This window comes from Vigna radiata, unplaced genomic scaffold, assembly GCF_000741045.1.
Source record: "Vigna radiata var. radiata cultivar VC1973A unplaced genomic scaffold, Vradiata_ver6 scaffold_267, whole genome shotgun sequence".
Classification (NCBI taxonomy): Eukaryota; Viridiplantae; Streptophyta; class Magnoliopsida; order Fabales; family Fabaceae; genus Vigna; species Vigna radiata.
The window spans coordinates 372,930-382,489 of NW_014543982.1; positions in this window are offsets into that span (position 1 = coordinate 372,930).

The window sequence follows — 9,560 nt, forward strand, 5'->3', positions numbered from 1 at the left end:
GCTACCGAACGGTGCATAAGGGCGGAACCAAGTGTAATGTAGCGTAGATAAAGAATGCAAAAGTAGGGGCATACGACAGAATGTCGATCGGTATAAATAACAAAAACTCAAATACAACGTTAAGTCAAACGCACAGCGGAAAGGGAGCATTATCATACAATCGGCCACAAATATACATTCAGCGGGCAAATATGAGCATCGGATTGGTAGGTAAACAAATACATACATATTAAAAGTTTATACATAAACCAAAGTATAAAAGGCGAAATACGTAGTTAAAGTCGGTACATAGTGTTCCAAAAGATAAAGAGTTAATCACAAATATCCTATGTGGAAGGGTGGCCGGGAGAAGGGTCATTAGAAGCAACTTGGGGTTCGGCGGGAGGACTGAGGGCGTTACCGTCCGGGGCGGTCGCGTTTACTAGAGGATCGGGAGCTGGAGCAAGTTGGGAGGATAAATCCACCAATTTTCCATCCATGTAGATCTTCATAATATCAAAATCGGGATGGGTCAGCGGTGTCTGGAAGAAATAATGACACTGGGCAACCCCTTGGTCGAAACCCAATTGACGTTCAGCGCAGATCTCGTCCCCTAGGGAGGCATTCTCGGCAACCAGCTTGTCTCGCTCAACCTCCATGGCATCTCGTTCCTTGGACACCTTGTCATGTTGCGCGGTCACCTTCAGCAGATCGAGTTGCAGGTTGTCCACGGATTGTTGAAGGGAGGATACTTTATTCTACGCTTCCTTCAGCTTGTTATCAGCCTTTACCTGATCGTCCTCAGCAGTCTTTGCGAGTTCCTCAACACGGGTGGTCAGGGCTGTATTCTTCTTCTTTACCTCTTCCAATTCCTTCTGAGCATTTTCTAACTCAACAACCAGTAGAGGCCTCGTTGTATCGGCCGTGTAGTTCAAACAAACACTAGCCCGAGCGATCAGCTCGTAGGCCATATTCAACGATTCACTGGGAGTCATTCCTTTGAACGGTTTCTTCTCTTCAGCGTTCAAGTTGAACTGCAGTCGGTCGGAAACATGGACGGCCGGGTCAAGAACGCTAGTCAACACAGCGGGGCTCACTTTCCTTTTCTTAGTGGGCGAAGGAGTTTTTTCTTGAGCAGATTTTTGTTTGGTCTTATTCTTCGAGGTGTCTACATCCTTAGGTTTGGTGTCGACGGGAGGAACGGTGGTGTCGGACAACTTCAAAGCAGGGTTTACAGTACGAGTAGGTGTACTGCTCGAACCACCGATCACCTTGCGGGCAGATGACCCACCCTCATCACCTTTGCTGAGATTCTTCTTCCGAGCCATCATTTTGAGGAAGGCCTGATGCTTCTCCATGCCTCCAAAGTATTCTGCAGCATGAGAAAAAATTTAGAAGAGTCAATATAGATGGAACGACATATCAAGCAAGAGAGATACTTACCCAACACTCTTTCTCTAAGAGTGTCAGTCCCGAGCAGTTCTATCAAATGGCGGGACGGTGTCTTTCGGGGTAATTGGTCGATCTGGGCTATTACATCTAACTCATCACCGGTCATGTTGGCTTCCGGCCACGAATCCACTCGGTTAGGGTGTTCGGTCCAGTATAGAGGAAATTTTGGACGGCCATCGTCAAAAAAATATTTTGGCCGGCCGGGAGGCCTAATGGCTACTTTACAGAAGTTAGATTTAAATTCCTTATAAGAAGAATTGAAGGAAGTGAACAACTGTTTATCTTTCACGGGGATTAAATACATCCAAGATCGGTTAGGGTGAGGCAAAGCACGAAAGAAGTATAGAAAGGACCCGGGAGTAGGGGTCAGTTGTAAACCCCTGCAAAACACGTTAAAGGCTTGCAGGTAGGCCCACCCGTTCGGGTGCAGTTGGGCCGGGCAGATGTTTAACTCTCTCAGAACTCCCATTTCAAATTCGGAGAAGGGAAGTCGAAAACCTAAGTCACGAAACAAAGTAATGTACACGTAAAAGAAGTTCGATCCATATCCCTCCCGACCGTGACACGCTCGTTCATTGGAACGACACACTACGAAAGTATAGTCGTCATCCTCTTCAAGGTTCGCTAAAATATTCACCTTTTCCAGTAGATGCCTAATGGTGGCAGTGGAAGTAAAATATGGGATGTAGTTTTTCACCTCGTGAGGGGCTCAATCGTACCCTTGCACGATGGGGGGAGCAGCCATGGAGGACTAGGCGCGAATCATAATTAAACGCTATACCAGACGAGGAAGACGAACTAGTAGGTACCGAACGGGACGAGGATGGCGATGCTACCCCATCGTCATCGTACCCCTTACCCTTGTCCCTGGACCCAGCGGAAGAGTTAGGAGAATGAGACATTACCTGATAAATGAAGATCGGGGTGAGGATGTGGACGATCGGTTATTGAAAGCCCTAAATGCTCAGCAGTCGCAAATGAGGAGAGGGGCACACACCTATTTATAGCCGCAAAAAACGGTTTTAGGATCTCATCTGCACCATTAATTGTTGAAGGATCTAAGGGCTGGCAGTAAAGGTCTTTTCGGATCCCGTACTAACTGCTCTGAGCAACCATCTAACCGTTGATTTCACCTTTGATCTCACGGCTGTCAATGGTCCCGTTTCGCTTTGGATTTAAACCCCTTCGCCATTTTATGGCTCAGGGCTTGGGGGGCTTATGTAGTGTATGGGGAAAGGATGAGCGGGAGGAGAGAGACTCTGGTCGGTTAGAGAGAGAGACTGATCGGTTATAGGGAGATGGAATGGTGGGCATGGTGGGCAGGTTACAGGAGCGATAATCTCGGAGATGCATAAGTCAGTTACGTTTAGGGGGCGAAAGATCAGGGATTCTGGAGTCGATGGTTACGGAAAATACGCAGTCTAGAGTTATGACAGAGGTCTATAAATACAGGAGTAATGGACTAGGTAAACCACTTTGAATATAATCACTTTCACCTTGAATATCTTGTGACCTTGCTAACTTGAGCGTGAGAGTGCTAACGTGCAGGTCGCACCCGTTCAGGAGTGAAGGAGGATCGGTCGGTTCGAGTTTGTCTCGGGACTCACATCCGAAACAATTTCGTTATTATTTTATTACTTTTTTGTTTGTTCAAACTATTAACCTTAACAAGACCGTTCATCCCTACACCAACACGTATTTCTTCTTACACCACCTCATTCTACAATTGTCCTTCGGTAAAAAATTAAACTACCATAATTAAAACATTAAAAAAAATAAACGATAAATGGCCTTGAACGGATATCCATGTCCGTCGATGGATATTCATGTACATTGAAAGCCAAATGGATTTCCACATCTGTTTTGGTGTTAAGGGTTCTTTATTTCATTTCGTTCACAGCACACACATTTCTTTCACATCTGTTTTGGCCTTAAGCTTTTCCACATACGTTTTGGAACAATCACAAAGTTTTTATTGGTTGCGGATAAAAACTGGGGAACAGAGTTGAGTTTCTTGGAGGTGAGGGTGGAGGGTGTGATTTGTTTGATAGGGAATGGGTTTGGGATGAGAACAACCCTTTGCAGCTAGAGACGAATTCGCAGGAAACGGAAGGGTCGGCAGACGCAGAGAGGGCGATGATGACATGTGTGAGTTGTGTAGCGATCAACTTGTCGTGGAAGGAGGAGAGGACGACAACGAGTGGTGAAAGAAGAAATGCGGATGGAATGTAAGAAGCGGTTGAAGAAATTGAGGCAGTGAGAGGGATCAAGAGATGTGGGAGAGAGCGTAAGAGACATGGACGATTGGGGAGAGAGGATTGGAGAGGAGGTTGGAGAAGCAGACGAGGCAGATGGAAGTGTCGTCGTGAGTTTGGAGATTCAACGAAGATCGATGGCCCTGAGAACATGAAACTGGAAATCCCTCGTCGTCAGCATCAACAACGTCCACATTGCGTGAATCGCTGCACCAATACATTCTCTTCTCTGTAGTCACCAATCACTAGAACGTTGCTAATGCTAATAGAAATGAGAAAGAGAAGGAGAAGAGGGAAGGGGGGTGGTGTGTGACGGAAATGAGGAAAGAAAAGGAGAAGAGAGGGAGGGGATGGGTGTGTTGTGTGCTGGATGAGAGCTTGTTTGCTGAGTATGTGAATGGTCTTCAATATGCGAGCAGTTCATGGCCTTTGTTCTTTGAATATGTGAATCAGACTTGGATTATTCCGTACAATACATATTTTGTAAAGGTCTGGACAAACAAAGTAATGCATTTAGGAAACACAAAACACAAACAAGTATGTTTTAATGTTATTTTGTTTATTTGTTTTGTAGATAAATATTTATTTGAACTTGTTGATGTTATTTTTTTATTTCAGGGTTGAGTCTGCTCATGCGAGTTTGAAGTCAATTATGAGCAATAGTATAGGTGATTTGTGTTCTTGTTGGGATAATATTCATAACTTCGTTATCTTACAACACAACAAGATTAAGACGTATTTGAAAATAGTTTGTTTCTCACGAGTGACCCTTTTAAAGGATACAGGTATAGACAACTTATTGGGCGTGTATCTCGATATGCATTAGATCCAATGATAGACCAGTTTGATTCTATTACTCACCCCTTCATTATGGACGTTGTTGATGTTGTGGCTGATGGTCACTGTGGATATAGATGCATTGTTGCGTCGTTAGGACTCGGAGAAGATTCATGGCCCGTTATCAGAAATTATTTGTACAAAGAACTCAGTCAATGACGTGATGAATACGAAAGACTAGTAGGAGGCACTTATATAGTAGACGAACTGAAGCAGTCTTTGTTGGTGCAGCCACAGTCGACAGTAAGTGTGTATCCCGTTTTATTTATTTCATTTATTATATTTATTTTATCTAACAACTTCTTTTATTCATAACAGACTGACAGGAACAAGTGGATGACATTACCAGACATTGGTTATGCAATTGCTAACCGATATAATGTAATTTTAGTGTATATGTCATCCTCTCAAAATTATACTATCTTTCCACTACGTTCCACACCACCTTCTGATATTACTCAACATCGCTTAATTTGTATAGGACATGTTCATGGATGTCATTTCGTGCAAGTAATTTTATTAATTTGTGATTTCATTTGAAAATTATTTGACTTAATTAACTATTGTAATTTGTATATATGGCAGGTTAAGCTACAAGAAGGTTGTCCTTTGCCCATGGTGAATATCATCTCCTCAACCGACTGTTATGATGAAGCACGAGCGTGGTAATCTATTTATACTAGTAGGATGCAAGCACTTGTGCAATTGATGAACATATCGAGATCTTATGTTGACTTGGATAATTCGTAATATTTATAAAAATATATAAAAATTATGATTTTTTTAACTTTTGAATTAATAATACATAAATATTTCACTATCTTTCTTCCTTTTGTTATCAATTTTTCCTCCAATTAAATTAAAATAAATTTTACTATTTCATATCCCACTTTCTTTTATTATTTCATATATATATATATATATATATATATATATATATATATATATATATATATATATATATATATATATATATATATATATATATTAAAAGCGCAAAACAATCAATAAGAAAATGAATAAACATTTTTCAACCTTTACTTAAACTTATATAATGAATAAGTGAATCTAACATCCTCCATGCTATTTTCCTGTTTGAGTATGTGGATTCCGATTTTTGCACGGTCAAAAGAGGTATATGTTCCCGGTGGAAATGTAAGCTTTGCATGGTTCCATTCACTTTCAAAAGGCACCTCATTCTGAAACTTGTCATGGAACTTATTACAAAACCAGAAAGATAAAAATATAAAGATAAAAAATATATAAACGTTTTTTCTATTATAAATAAACGTACATGTATATATTTTTATGTACATGCACATATAATATTAGTAATATATGTATGTATATAAGCTACACGTTATATTTATATATTACGCAAGTCATATACTGTTAAAAAAATACATATATATTACAATTTACAGCAAACTTCAACTTTTATATATATATATATATATATATATATATATATATATATATATATATATATATATATATATATATATATATGCGCACATACAGAGGATAGGAAATACTTTATTTACTTTAATATAACAATCATCTTCGTTTCTTGAGTAAATCATGGCACTTTCATTTGTATACAACCGTTCGGGCTTAAATGCCATTGTTTCAAATACATTGGGAAGGGGTTATTTATATCGATAATGATATTTAGACATTTTTTTGACAACATTTGAACATTGATTACGTGTGAATCTGTAATTGGTCATAAATTACTCCATAATAATGTTTATGATTATTATTATTGATTATGGAGTAATTTAGGACCAATCACATAATGACACATAATCAATGTTCAAATGTTGTCAAAAAAATATTGTCTAAATATCATTATCTTATTTATATATATGTATATAGAGAGAGAAAAAGAATGAGGTATCAAGGAAACTGGAATGAACCACCAATCTGATTAGAACTAGCAGGAGGGATGTCTATTTCACAATATACAGATCAGCAAATTCATCATCTACATCATCGCCACCTGACTTTGAAGTCAAGGTGAATAAGATTTCAAACTCGGTCCATAAAACCCTGTGCCACAATGTTATATATAAATCTACTCTCAAAACAAATGTTTAAAAGATTTATCAAGTAAACAACTACTCATAAACTCAGAAAAAGAAATCTTAAATACTGCACCATGGATTGACATGTTTCAGAGATCTAAAAAGGAATCATGTGGATTGTCACCTCAAAATCACATGAAAAACTGCATAGTTCATTAACCACTATTCAAATCACAGAAACGAAAATAATAACAGACTATAAACAATGAATCAAAACAAACCAAAGTAAATTCATTAAAACACAGTTCTATCAATTAGACGTCGAGCGTCTACCACACACATGTCTCTGCCCTCTCCTAGTCGGGGAATATTCGTCGATGCCATCATTAGTATCCTGAAGCAGTTCCACTATCACCTGATGTACAATAGTACCCTCGGTCACATGACGACAGGATATCAACGACTGTATTTTTTTTTCCATTCGCTTAAATCTAGCCTGCATAATAATTATATCAAACAAATAAATAAACATGCTTAAGCAAAATTTAATAACATAAGCAATGAAAAATAACATACCAAAGCGCCAGATGGTGAAGGTGGAGAAGATGTACGATGAGGTCGTGCCTCTTGTGGAACATCGGGGCACTGTGTAGGAGCAAGAGTCGGTCTTGCGTCAGCTGGAGAAACAATAATATAGGGATGTGAAACCCTCTTAAATCACTGTATGTATCCATCGACACATTTAGAAGGGTATGATGCCTGTCTCACATTCTTAATAACGTGGTCTGTGAAATGCAACCACGCAAAACCAACAGTGACTACATCTGCATCTGCAACGACAGTGGGTGGTCGTGGAATCTCCTGGTAAAACCCAAATTGCCTCATCACACGCTCAGGCAAATGACGGGAAAGGGTGTCACCAATCTGAATCTATCCAGAATACATACAGACTCCAAATAATGGACGAATGCCCCGATGTCCCTCGTATGGATGCCATACAACTCCACTGTATGTCAGGCCATCCAACTGCGACCGAATCTCTGCAAGAGTCGAACTCTGCCACCTAGTCGCACGTGGTGTGGTGTCATCATAAGAAGACAACAACCGCCTCCTTCCCATGCTAGGGAAATGCTCGTATATCCAACTCTAAAAATGCAATTATTCAATTAAATATTTTATATCTTTGAACATGGAGATAAGTACATCAAATAAATGTGCAAGATTTATGTTTGTACCTGAAAAAGAGTCAGATATCCAGCCATCTGCTTCGTGGAAGCCAAACTGGCATCCCCAAGCTGCTCGTACAAATGGGCGAGTGCAGCAACGCCCCAAGCATATCTGTCACACGCGTGTACGTATCTAAATAATAGTAGGTAAGACACACTTATAGAACTAGCACTTTTATTTTCAAAAATGGTGCATCCTACTAGATGCAACAGATATGCTCTGGCAACATAGTCCCAATCCTACGACTGACACCTCTGAACAAATATGTCTCTCAGCCAGCTGAGTCTGGCTTTCGTACCATGTGCATCCTCTATCTCAGCACCACCTGTGCCACCATCAACGCCAAGCAGGTCTACGAGGGTTGTACGAGCCTCCTCAAACTCCAGCTCCTCCAAATCACATAATTGTCCCAACACCAGGAGATGAAGTAAAGTGGAGACATCGTCAAGAGTGATCGTCATCTCCCCTACAGGGAGATGGAAACTACTCGTCTCAAAGTGTCATCTCTCTATGAAACCGAGCAACAAGCCCTTATCAACGTAATCATAGCAAATCTGTGTGAGAGGCATCAAAGAGGAATTCAACACAATGTGTTGAATTCCCTCAGCGCACGGTCCTAACTTATTAACTTTTTTACCATGAGAGATCAATTTCAGCATCTCCCCTCAATCCTACACAACAATATTTAACAAATTATATTAAAAAAAATTAATAATTAAAATTTAAGTTATGTACTCACCCGGCCCTGTGAAATACCATAAGCAACATGCTAAACATAGTGCGTCAGCAAAGAAGCATCACGTGGACCTCTAAGAAATCCACCGACATCTATTCATGTATGTTAGGAACATCATGTTCCTCCTCCTCATAATCGTCATTAGAGGCATCAAATGCCTCCTCCTAAACAGGACCCTCGTAGGCCTGATATGCCTCCTCCTCAAACACTCGATCCTCAGCGATAGGGTCATCCTGAATAGGATCTACCCACCCTCTCCGAGCCGAAGTTGTAGGTCATCTCCAAGCTAAACCCTGTGCAGAACTTTGTCCTCGAGAACTCTGTCATCGAGAACTCTCTCCACGAGAACTAAAAGATGCACCTCGTGTTCTTACCATTTCTGAAAAAAAATATTTTTAATCAAATTAATAATTATTTCATTAAATTAATCATATTTTTTCAATAATTTAATAATAATTATTTTATTAACTAAAATAATTTTAATTTAGATATAATTAAATAACATATTATAAAATAACACTAAATTTAAATACTCTATAAATTAATTAAAAATACAATAAACTAATAAAATAAAAAAATTAAAACAAAAGAGTTACGTAACAAAATTATTTGAAAATAAAAAGTTAAAAATTAATTACTTATAAAATAAACTAAAAATTAAAAATAAAAAACCAGGCCCTAAACGGATGTCGACATTCGTTTGGCCCTGAAACGGATGTTGATATCTGTCGACAGATGTGCGACATCCGTTTAGGTCTGGACGTCTTCTTCCTCCTACGCACACAGAAGAAACAACAGAGCAAAACTACGAAACGAAGCAACAGAAAAATCAATGCAATCTTAAACCTTATATTACATACATTTACAAACGAAGAAATCAACACAACCTTATATCATGTGCAACGAAATAAACTAACCTCTCGTAGAACAAGAGGCAAAAACGAAACGAAGGAACAACCATCGTGCCGCACCGCTGCACACACCCGCCGCATATTCACGCTGCACCGCCGCACACACCCGCAGGCAAAAACGAAACTACGAAGCAAC